Source organism: Onychostruthus taczanowskii, unplaced genomic scaffold (assembly GCF_017590055.1).
Source record: "Onychostruthus taczanowskii isolate IOZ18803 unplaced genomic scaffold, ASM1759005v1 scaffold126, whole genome shotgun sequence".
NCBI lineage: Eukaryota > Metazoa > Chordata > Aves > Passeriformes > Passeridae > Onychostruthus > Onychostruthus taczanowskii.
In genome coordinates this window covers 1,164,015-1,176,174 of record NW_024498418.1, presented here as the reverse complement: position 1 = coordinate 1,176,174, position 12,160 = coordinate 1,164,015, and the positions used below count along the sequence as shown (strand labels likewise).

General features: G+C 53.1%; 1 protein-coding gene across 3 annotated transcripts in view; it reads left to right on the top strand.

Annotated features, from left to right (window-relative positions):
• Nucleotides 1-12,160, top strand: part of NOL4L (nucleolar protein 4 like) — a 60,276-nt gene that overhangs the window by 27,118 nt on the left and 20,998 nt on the right. Inside the window, exon 1 of one of the 3 annotated variants that reach the window (XM_041396190.1) lies at nucleotides 8,388-8,622. The exons of 1 other annotated variant lie outside the window; for it this stretch is intronic. The gene's annotated coding sequence lies outside the window, so the exon portion shown is untranslated. Of the gene's footprint in view, nucleotides 1-8,387; nucleotides 8,623-8,938; nucleotides 9,026-12,160 lie in introns of those variants that run through there. One more of the 3 variants, XM_041396191.1, reaches the window with a different exon arrangement.

The window sequence follows — 12,160 nt, the reverse complement described above, 5'->3', positions numbered from 1 at the left end:
AAGCTGGGAGGCTTCAGTAGTGGATCTTGAGTTTTTGAGCTGCCTGCTTAGGGATGCTTGTTTTGAGAACTTTGGTTGGTAATTTAGAGTTCGTACCCTGAATTTTGGTGCAGCAGTTTGCACTGGAACTGTCACTAGATCGATACAACGTGCTGCTAACATGAATACTCCTGAAGCTTGCAGAGATTGGAATAGAAGCGTTTGTCATGTGGGAACAAAAAGGGACCAGCTGTGGCAACCAGCAGTTGTTGGTTTAGATCATAAATCAAATGGTTTGATGTTATTCTCTGCCTCTAAAGTTTTCCTTCTCCTGTGCTCCTGTCGTTACGCTGCAGCGCAGCTTTCGAAGCTTTTCAAGCCGTAGCAGCCAAGGGAAAGACCTGTTTGGAAGAAGTAAAAATTGCTGTTCACTGTTTTACTGAAACTGATTCCTGAGAGCAAAGTAAAAAAAGGATCAGTCCTATTGCTCAGACTTCTGAAGCATTGAAATTTTCCATCATGACAAAAGTCTGGAGAGTATTCAGATGGTTGGACCTGCTGGGGAAAATCCAGCAGGATTTGAGTGCAGTCCCTTCTGACACTGGACATTCCCCAGCTTCCCCTGGGGAATCAATATAATTGAAAAGATCTTCAGGATCATTGAGTCCAACCATTCCCCCAGCACTGCCAAGCCCACCACTAAACCATGTCCCCAAGTGCCACATTTACATAGCTTAAATCCCTCCAAGGATAGTGGGCAGCCTGTTCCAGGGCTGGACAACCCCTTTGGTGAAGAAATTTTTCCTGATTCAACCTAAACCTCCCCAGGTGTAACTTGAATGAAAACAAGTGCCACACCTGAGGCAGCTGTGGCTGGACCTGGAGCTGCTAATGCTGAGGCTACCTGAAGATAATGTGTGTAATAATGCAAATAACAGGGGGCAGTTCCCTCCACAAGCATTCCCCTGCTAATTTTATTCTATTTATTCATACATTGCCCTGGAAAGAAAACAGTGCCATCCTTTTTTCCTGGAGGAACCTGGCAGTCTGTGTGGAGCGTGGTCCTTGGAACAGGGGCTGTGTGACACAAGCTGCTGCTCTCCCTTCCCCCCAGGGTTAGGGTTAGGGTTGCACAGTTCAGGTGTTGCAGCTTTTGGAGTTCCAGGTGTTTGCCATCTGAAAGAGCACTCTAAAGACAGTAGAAGTAATTCTGACTTTTATGCAAATGCAAAACAGGTAGAAAATAACCTGCTTTTAAAATTCTCCCTATGCAGGTATCCCCTGCAAGGGTTTTATCTACCAGCATATGCAGGCTGCTCTCGCTGAGCGCTGCCATTGTGCCACTTTGCTGCCTCCCTCTCACTAACATTTGATGGTGTTAATAGAAATAAATTAAGCAATGGACTCGTGTTTCCCTTGGCTTTGGCCAAAAGCAATTATTTGTATGCAGCAGCACCAGGAGAAACTCACTTCACTTGGGGTAACAATGAGTGAATTTATGCCAAAGTGGCCTTTTAACTTCATTATTCAGGGGAAAAAAAAATAGTGCATGTAAGTGTAATCTATTAGTGCTGCTAAGCACATCAGTATTAGGGCACCAGTGTCTCCAGAAGGAAGCACAGCCAGAAGAACCTTAAAGAAAGCATTTTATCCCTGCTTAGGGACAAAAAACTGTCAGAAGAGAAGCTCTTTACGTGGTTGCTCACAAAATGAAGAGTTCCCACTGAATATATTTCTATCTATTTTTTGGAGTCAGAACATCTGTTCTGGGACAGTGGAAAACAGCAGAGACCCGTATTGCTTTTACTGGGTTCAGTAGGACATGCAGGTTCTTCTGGGGTGGGAATCTTCCTTTATCCCCATTTTTTTACCAGTTCTCACCAGGCCCCTTACCCTTTCCAAAGTGCTGAATTAGCCCCATTTCATGGTATCAACCAAGGCATTAAAGCATCTCTGAACTCCTGACCTTCCCAATCTAGCAGCAAAAAGGAATGAACAGAAGATATTTGATATTTATCTATAATGATCCTTCCACCTCATTTTCAAATGCTAAATATTAGCATTTTTAAATGATTGGTTTTTCTATTGCAGTCATTTTTCAGACAATCTCTTCTGTGTTTCTCAACCTCAGCCTTGGATTTATTTTTTATGCTGCTGTTGGGCAGGGTTTCCACTGGTGACAGGAGGAATAGAAAGATTTTAAGAGGAAAAATCTCAGCACTGAAATGCCAGGCTCTCTCTCTCTGCTCGAGTTGTTGCTGCTACCTTGGCAGGAACAGTCCAGGGCCAAGTAACCAGGTTTAAATGATACAGAAACGTTTTCAAAGATTGCTTCAGTGGCTGCTGGCAGAAGGTCACACAATCAGTGAATGCCAGGAGCTGCTCTTGGATGGGAAATAAGAAGAGTGTTTTCCTTGTTGCTATGGCTTTGCTGCACTGACTTGTAAGTGTCTGAGAGGGACAGAGCCTTGTCCTGCACCATCACACATCCCATCCATCCAGTAATTTCCCTGTAAGCCTGGAGTGTGTGATGGTGCGTGGATGTGAGGTGGTTTTCAGAGCACTATTTCAAGCAATGTTTTAGCTCAGACAGCTGGATAATCCTGGAAGGGGGTGCAGGGGCTTAAATCCCACTGATGTGCATGGAGCTGGTCTTGTCTGGTGCTGGTGAGGATCAAGCCTCTGCAGGATTTGAGAGCTCACAGAGCCTCATGACCAGAGGCTGGTTGGCAACGTGAATTCCTCCTCCTTTTTCCTTGGTCCACCCATTACTGTGCTTGCTCACTTCAGTGTCTCAGAGGCTCTGAGAGCAGCTGAGATGCATCTTCTCCTGGCAGCTCACTCACTTCCTTCTGCTTTGGAGCCATCTCCAGCCAGTCCTGGGGGTGCAGAAGGCAGGGAGGGGAGCCTGCAGCCGCAGAGGAAGGCACACTGGGTTTTTATTTTCAGCCTGGAAGTTTAGTAGTGAGAACTGCATACATCTCATTCCACATAGTCCAGAGACCAGGAACAAATCTGGCAGAGCTGGCAGCTGCTGGACAAGCCCAGGGACCTGGATTTAGCTGAGTGTTTCATGAAGGCATCCTGAAGAAACGCTGTGTGTGTTCACAGAGGTGAGGAAGGCAGAGGCAGGCAGTCCTTGACAGGAAGTGGGATGATGCGTTTGCATCACATGAGGATGATAAGGTACTTCCCAGTCCATTAAAGAGGGTGTTAAACATCTCAGGGGGCATAAATACCTCTTGATCAACTTGACTTGAGCTCTAGATAGTTCTCATTCAAGAGGTTTTGTCATGGTTTGGGAAGATCATTGTTTCCTGCTGCTAATTTTTAAGACAATTTTTGAGCACTAGGGAATTCCTCAAACGCATCCTTAGGCACAGAAGGGACCACCGGCCGTAGGCTCAGGAGACACCGAGTTAGGAACAGATTTCCTCGCTGCTCGGCTGCACAGCCCTCTAGTGGGGACAGAGCTTCTGCCGCCGGAGCCGGCTTTGCTGGGAAACTTCGGATCTGCTCTTAACGACAGAGTTAGTCCAGGCAAAGCCAGGTCCAGCTGTCACACCAGTGTTCTTTACGGGCAAAGATGCTTTAGCAAAACTTTCATCCTTGGCCTAAAGGCTCATGAGATGCAGGAGGTCAGATGACCGATCCATTTAGCCTGGTTTCACCCTGGTGTGAATGGGTGGCTTTCACTGAAGGGCAGCTATTTTTTTTTTTTACTGGGAATTAACTCTGGCGTGCCCAGCTAGTAAAAACTCGGCAGCTTTTATTTCCCACTGTGGATGTGTCAGTACTTTTCCCAGTGCTCCAGGTGAGCTCTGTGTTTGTTCAGAATGACGTGTGCTGTGAGCAAACAGTGTAAGACCAACGTGGGCTGGCTGGGTATGTCCTGCCACTGTAGCTCTTGTCTTCCAGTGAGAAGTGATGCCAGGGCTCTGACTCTGCTGTTTTGGGGCTACTCATGCTGGTTTTTATAAGAAAGGAGGTGGCGTTGCCTGTTTCTAGTGGTGCTGGGGACAATTCACCCCCCGAAGTACTCAGGTGTATTTAGTTGCTCCATGTGACAGCTCCAGTCCATTCTCATGAACCGGTGGTCCCTTCCCCACTCTCTCTTCACTTCCCTATGGTGTTGTGCCGCTCAGCTAAGGTCCTGGAGCAGTGGCTGGGGGATGTTTAGAAGTTTTTCTGGCTTTTGGTGGGGCTGTAGTTGTCACACATATCCACCCATGGGAGATTGGGACTGATCACTCTCCACCACACACACCTATCCTGGTGCTTGTTACCTGGTCTCAGAAGCCTGCTACAGCCAAGCAGCATGAGTTGTGTCTGGGAACACTGAATAAGGAGGGCCAGAAGCCACACTACCTCTCTTTAATTCCTCATTTCTTCCCAGTACATTCCGTGTTTGGTAAGGAGAGCTGCTGCCCATTCCCTTGTGTGTTAACCAGTATCAAAGCAGCTGTTCCCAGTAAAACTGGAAACAAGGTTTTGGTTCAGGGCCTGTAAAGTGGGGCTGGGAAATATTTCCAGGGGAAAAACTAAAGATGTCAGCCTCAGAGTGAGGAAAACATTATTGCAACATCCATGGAGTAATCTCATGGATCCAGTTGGATCTGTCCTGTTCCTGTGGAAAGCTGTGCATGGTGGGCTGTTCTGCATCATCTCAGGTGCTGATGTGCTGTACACTGACTTTGATCAAGTCACACAAATGGCTGTTTCTTAATTGCCTTCTCCCTTTAAAAAGGGGATAATACCTTAGAGAGACTTCTGAGGTCTTGCTCACTAATAAAGCTCTTCAAGAGCTTGGATGGCAACTACTTTGAGAGTGCAAACTGTTATTAATGATTTCCGTTATTACAGAAGATGAAGCTGTGTGGTTCAGCTTTTTAACCTTGAATTGTGTGCTTGCTTTTGTTTCTGCTGCTGTTCAACCTGTGCAGGCAGGTTTGCACCTTGTGTGCTTGCACACACCCCTCAGACCCACACCAGGAGTTGTGTGTGCACAGAAGGAGCTGAGGAGTCAGTTTTACTTACAAGGATGGATTCTGAATTGTGTGGAATGCTTGAGAATGGCCTAGTGGGGGTTCTGTGTGTAGTTACTCAATTCTGATTTGGGGGACCAAGAGATAAGCTGTGAGGGTTGTCCTCACTGTATAGAGCAGTGCAGAGATCGCTGCTGGGGCTGTGGATTTGGGAAAGGGAAAGGAATGTTAGGGGATATTTGACTGTCAGGTCCCTGTTCCTTCAAACACCCATTCCCTGTACTCCATAAGAAGAAAATTCTATCCACAGAAAGTCCTTTCCTGCTCCTGTGTGACTAGTGTACCCTGTGAAGTACAGAGCTGTATTTCCTTTCCTTCTATTGGTCTTGGCTCCTGGGAGGAGAAAACCCCTTTTATTCATGCCAGATGCTAACTACTGCTGCTCCTAAGGAAGGAGTGATCAGGATGAAGTGGGAATACAGCCCTTAGCCCACAAGGAACCTGGTCTTTAATGAAGTTTCCCAAATCTTTACCCTCCATTTTTTCCCTGACTCTGCTCTGGATGGCAGATAAGGTACAGTGCGGATAAAAGCTGTGTCTGCCCCTCATGCCATGCCCTCCTTCAGTCCCTCCTGCCCGTTTCCTTCCTGGCCTCACCCCCGAGAGAATCGCATTTCACTGCTTATTCCTCAGCAGGGTTTGATGGTCACGGAGGACCCAATGCAGGAGGTCCCGTTTGTTATTTAACCTACTTTTCAGAGGCACAAGAACATCAAGTGACTCGCACAAGGTCGTCCATGAGTCAGTGACTCCTCTGGCGTGATGGCCAGAGCCTGCAGTCCCTGCTCCCACCACTAGATCCCTGTGCCCAGAATCCAAAGCACCACAACCATTCAATTAAGCTCCTGCAGCGCTTTAAATGTCGTGTATTCCTGGGTTTGACAGCAGTCTTGGCATTATTGTGGAGCCTTGCCTTAGGAAATGACAACAGATGAGGTCAGGTCATTGTTAGCGATGCCCTTGGAAGCATCCCTGCCTGGTGCTGGGGCAGGCTCTGTGGTGTGGGTGCTGTCACAGCTGGGATGTGGCTGTTCCCAGGACCTGCAGCTCAGCTCTGGGGGAATCCAGCACGACCTGCTGGACCAACACAGTCGGACAGGGAGCCCCAGGCTCTCTGCATGGGCAGATCTGTGTCCATGTGAGGGGGCTGGCAGGTACCAGAGGTAATGAACACATTGTGAAGAGAGAGGGAAGGAAGCGACTTATAAATAATATATTTGATGTATATTATATATATGATATAGTAACAGCAGCACTGGTTTGTTATGGTGTGCGTTTTTTTTAATGTGTAATCTCGTAAGGCACTTACCCCTGTTCTGACAACTCGATAAATTATTATTACCAATTCTATATCTAATTGCCAGTTATTTCCCCCTAGACAGTTTCAATCCGAAAAGTACCCACTAGAAAGGCGCTTGGTGGGCTGCTTCCCAGAGCCTCCCTGCCTGTTTCTGGAGGCAGCCCCTCTTCCGCTGGTGAGCCCCACTTCTGCCAGCCTCGTGACCCCGTGTGCTGGCACAAACAATTGCATTTCTGTCGGGCTCATGACCCCACTTGTAACGGCGGTGACCCCCCTTGGGGTCAGGACCCCTCTCCTGCCCGGGGAACAGCTCCTGCCCAGCAGCTCTTGCTGAATGGCTCTTCCTCCCTCACTCCCTGTGTGGACCCGGCTGTTCCACACTAAGTTTGCCGATGTGAAATTTAGGTTAATCCATTTCCAAAGTGGATTAAGCTAACCCACACAAAGGCACTTAGTATAAAATAAGAGTGTCCACATGGTGAGGCAGCACGGAATAGTGACTGTGCTTCAAACTCGCATCCTGGCCAGTTTGTGTCCTCTGCAAGCTCACCAAATGGAGGGACAGGCACTCTGGTCCCAGGGGATGTGCTCTCTCAAATGGCTTTAAGCCGGTCTAGCTTGAAGCCAAAGGAAGTGCAAGGAGTAAACAAAGCCCAGCAATGGGAAGGGGTTAAAGCCCGCTCTGCTGAGGTTCTCGGCAAGGCTCCTGTTCACCTTAAATGGTCAGGATTTTATTTTAGCTTCAGGGAGGAGCAGCAGCCATGGAGTTGGAAGGGAGTGTAGAGAAGTCCCTGTGGCTGGGGGCTCACAGGCCGCTGGCCTCCCAGCCATCCGCCTCCTGCAGAAGGCCCCCAGGGCTCCCGTGCTTGCATTTCAGCCTCTGGCTCCATGACCAGCCTGGAAGAGATGGAAATGTAGTCAGTGATGCCCATTTTCACCTCTGGCCTCAGATCTTCCTAAGCCACCCTCTTCCCTGGCCTCTTCCCTGGCAGTGAGGTGGTTAACACTGGAACAGATAACATCATAATTGGACATCCCCACTAACAAGCCATAAACCCAAACCTGGCAGTTCCCATCCTGGCTCTGGCACCATTTCTGGTACCAGCCTATTGCTGGCTCAACACTGAACTGCTACACTTGGTTTATTTCATAAACCATTTCCTTTGTAACCATTAAATAGTGAAACATGATGTGGGCTGGGGAGGGGGATGCTGCAATGCGCCCATCACTGTGGTGGGGATCACCATCCCATCATGGTGATGCCAAACTAGGACAGAGCTCATTGACCCACTGCCCTCGGAGCCCAGCCTGGGAGCAGGTCCCAGCCTGGGGGATGCCGGGACCCCCAGCGCTGCCCTGCCAGAGCTGGGCCGCAGCATCCCCATCCTCCCGGGCATCCGGAGCCGGTGCCCTGCCCAGAGCTGTGCTGGGCAAGCCGCTGGTTTCCCAACAGCCCTGCTCCGGCGTTCGGAGGCTGCGGCGGTGGGTGATGGTGCTGCCGGCAGCGCGGGGTCCTTCTGCTCCCGCGGAGCGAGGGAGAATCCTCGGGAACAAAAGGATTCGGCACCGCGGCACCCACCGCGCGGGGAAGGGGCTGCGGGACCCACCGCGCCCGGGGCTCGCTGCAGGGGCCCCGCACTTACACCCGCGCACGGCCGGACCCAGGGACGGAGCTCCCGGGGCCACACCGAGCCGGGCGGGCACAGAGTCCCCGGGCCGGGCCGTGACGGGCGGCAGCCCCCGGTGCTGTGCCGAGCGGAGGGTCCCCGGATCGGCTGCAGCCCCCCGGGCCGTGCGGAGCGGAGGATGCCCGGTTGGGTAGCGGCCCTCCCGGCCGATCCGAACCGATCCGTACCGTGCCCCGGCCGCGCATTCTCGCGCTCTCCAGCAGGCGCCCGGCCCTGGACATTGTCTCCTCCCGGGGAAGGGCCCTCCCGGCCCTCCACAATGTGCTCTTCCAGGCGCGGCTCCGCGCCCCCCGCCGCGCCCGGCCCGGTGCGCCCGCCCCCCGCGGCGGCCGCCCCGCGGCCCCGGGAAGTTGCGGGTCGCCCGCCCGGCTGCCCGGCGGCGGGGGGGGGAGGGCGGCGCGTCCTTCCCCGCGCCCGGCGCGGCTCCCCCGCGCCCGGAAGAGCACAAAAGCGCCGAAGAAAGTGGGAGGAGGCGGCGGCGGGAGCGCTCCGTCCCCGGCCATCCCCGGGTACCGGCCCCAGCCATCCCCGGGCACCGGCCCCGCGCCGCCATCACCATCAGCCCCGACCCCGGGAGGGGATTGTGCTGGAAATAGCCGCCTCCCTGGAGGTAAAGCCCTACTTACGTGTCAATCCTCGCCGCACGCTGAGCCCCGCACACGCGCGGGCAGGGCTCCATCGCGGGTGTATCTATTTACCTGCGGGCGGGGGTAGGACGGGGACGGGGACTCTTGCCCGGCGCCTCGCACCTCGCTGCGGCGGGGACGCACGCGTGGGAACCGCATCCCACCGGGGTCCCGTGGCCGTCGGGGAGGGTGGGGACAGGGGGACCCCCGGCCGCTCAGCCCACAGCGCTGCTCCTCTTGGCCACCGCCTCCAAAACCGGGTCCGCCCCCCCCCCCGGCACTCGCTTCCCGGTGCTGGGGGAAGAGCAAAGTGCCCTTTCACACCGCGCGGTATCAGTCACCGTCCCCACCTCGCACGGAAAAGCAAACGCCTGTGAGCGAGTTCAGGTGCGGGGGAGGCAGGTGCGGGGCTCCGGGGTGGTGGTGGTGGGAGTCGTGCAGCCCGGTCCCCCCTGCCCCGCGTTCAGCACCTCCCCGCTGAACAGCAGGAACGGGGCAGCGGCTCCGGCAAGGGGCTGCGGGGCCGCCCCCCGCCCGGGCAGCTCCCCGCGCCTCGGGGCTGTGGGAATGCTCGGGGGGTTCCCAGAAGAGCTCTTAGAGAAGGGGGAGGGGGCGAAGGGGATGAGCTTCCCTTCCTCTTCCATTTGCCGTTTGCCGTTAAAATTAAGTGTTTTGCCCATTTTCGGGAACTAGGAAATTACTCGGGTTTTGCCGGGTCCCGTAGAAATCGGCAGCAATCGCGGTAAATAAGGACGTAAGTGACCTGACAAAGAGCGCCGGGGATGTTCTCTTTGGTGTGGGAATTGTACACACGAGTAGGCAGCGCAGTCACAGCTCACCGCCGCCACAGCCCGCGTACACCCGTGTGCCGTGAGGCTTTCTCGGCTCTTTGAAGCGATGTCCACCACAGTATTTGCGGCCGCAGCACCAATCTTTGACCCGGAGTGTTTTATCTTCCATTAGTAAGCCTTTCTCTGCGCGGAACTGGTTAAGTTAGGGTCAAATCTGGTTCAATACCTTCTTGGCATGCTCAGAGGGCTGGGTTTAAACAGTGGCTGAGACGGAGATGAGGCTGCCTTCCTGCGAGCTCGTCCCTGCGCGCCGCTGCCGGGGGTCACGGCGCGGGGAGCTCTGCCCTGGCCAGGTTCGGCGGCTCTGGGGGCTGCCTGTGCCGGGCAGGTCGTGCACGGCACCGGCGTGGCAGTGGAGCAGCTCTGGGGGCTGGCAGTCACGCGTTGCCTTTTGTTGATTCTAAAAACACGGCTGGTTCTGGTGGGAAGCTGAGCGTGGCTGTGTGCCGGGGAGGTTGCACGGCACACAGCCTCGGTTCCTGCTCCGCGGAAGGAAATCCCATCGGGATAGTAGGTTGTGGCGTGAAAGGACATGCTTTAAAATAAAAGGACTTAAAGAGAGAAAATAAACCGTCCTGAGACTCGGAGCTTGGCATATTAAACGTGAGGCACAGCATGTAAATGACTGGAGAGAGATTGGGAGGCAGTCCCCGAGAAACTGAGCCTGGCTGTAAAATAAGCATGTTACCGATAGTCTTGCATATATTTACGAGGTTATAAGAGTAGCTTCTCCCCCTGCCCTGCTCCAGCCCGTGCTGTGGGAGGTTGCTCTCCAGGAGGAAGGGCTTTGGTGAAGAAACATTGTCTAGCAATTACAGCCTTGCCGTCCGGGGGGCTTGATTAGGTTTCTGGACCTGGCAGCGACTCGCTGTGTTTTTGGACCAGCCAGGGTGGCTGTCAATAGCCGGGGTTTCCAGCTTTATAGTACGAGGAGTAGTTTTCTAACTCTCAGCGAAGTTGGGAAGCTCAGCGGGCACTTGCAGGCACAGTGCTTGAAGATCGTGAATGGAAAGTGGGACAGAAATGTGGAGTGTGAGCCCTGCACATGTGAGTGTCTGCTTCTGCTGGGTAGAAAATATTGGCTGTGAATGTCTGTAGAGCAGCTGTGAATGTTGGACTGTAGATAAGGAGAGAAACAAGGATTTTGTTTTCCAAACCCTGAGTGGTGCCGGGAGCCCTGCTCCGATGTTTGGGTGTGCCCTGTGAATGTGCAGCAGCAGGATCTGACTTCCCCTTGCAGAGAGGAGCTCTGCTGCCTGACCCTTGATCGCTCAGTCCCTTGAACATTGGAAACAAAGCGATGGGACTTTACTGCGGGGTGAGGAGATCTCTCCGGAGAGCTGGGAAAGGCAGGAAGGAGGAGGGCGGCAGCAGCAGTGCCGGGGTTCAGGGTTTGGCTCTGGGCTGGCTGCTTGGGGCGCCACTGGCATTTCCATCTGTGCCACGAGTGGTGTGGAACTGGGGAAAAGGCAGCAGGTCCTGAGACAGGCACTGGTAATGGATTGCATTCTGTTTTCTAATGAAAGTTTCATTTGAAGTTTGTTTACAGGAAAGAAGAAATTAGCAGAGGGAATTCTCTTGAGAACCCAGAGAGGAAAAAGAATGAGCTGCCTGACTTGCAAGCCAAAAGAGGGTGGAAGGGTAGATTACATTTACCGTATTGCTCCGAGTCGTGGCTGTTGCTGCTGTTGAGAAATGCTTCCTTGTTTGGCTGGATGGGGAGCCCACTGCAAGGCTCAGCCTTCAGCCAGGTTACTGGCATTTAGGGAGATTCAGAGCTCCCACCTAGCCAGCAATTTTGATCTTGCTCTGATGTCCTGTGCTTTGAGGATTTGTGCTGTGCTGTGCTGCTGTCCCTCTGCTCCTGGCTGTGGCTGGGCAGCCGGTGCTCTGGATGCTGCTGCTGGGGCCTCCTGTCCCTGGGATTGTCCCTGGTATGAGGAGGCAGTGCCAGCAGTTCATGGGCAGCACTTGGAGGTCACAGTGTTCAGCCTTTGGTCTCTGAGGGGTGTGCTGAGGCAGGAGTTTGCTGGTGGCCTCTGGTGCTCCTACAAGCAGTGAGGAATGCAGCCAAGGGCTAGTGCAGGATGCCAGAGCGGGAGTGATGGGTTCGGCCAGAGCCACACTTGAGGCTGGGGCTTTGCTCTTTCTTTAGTAAAGAGGCACAAAGGTGTGAGGAGTTCCTGGGGCACTGTGGTGTGGGCAGAGCCGGGTGGCTGCCCGGACTCAGCAGGCAGTGGATGCTCTCTCCACAGTTCCCACTGCCAGGAAGGGTTCTACCTGCACGTTTGGCTTTGCATTCTGTTGGGGTGGGCAGTGTGAGCTGTCAGATGCTGGGAAGTTCATCCTGTTGGCATTTTGGCCAAGGATATTAATGCTGGAAAGCAGAAAGCTCTGTCTGGAAAGCAGGGGGTGACTTTCTGCTGGTGGCTGAATCCTGGACTGGTGGACGTGTGACAGCCTTGTTTAACTTGAGTCATTTATAGCTTATCAGTTTCTGGTTTGATAGCCAGAGTATTTCTAATAATAGGTGAATGTTATTGCACCTCGAGAGAATTGTACACATTTATAAAGCACTTTGCCTCACATGTTCATGCGAGGCATCCTTCGTGTCACTTCTTCTTCCCCGTGTGTGAGTGCATGGAGAACCTGATCCCTCCTGGGTTGTGGC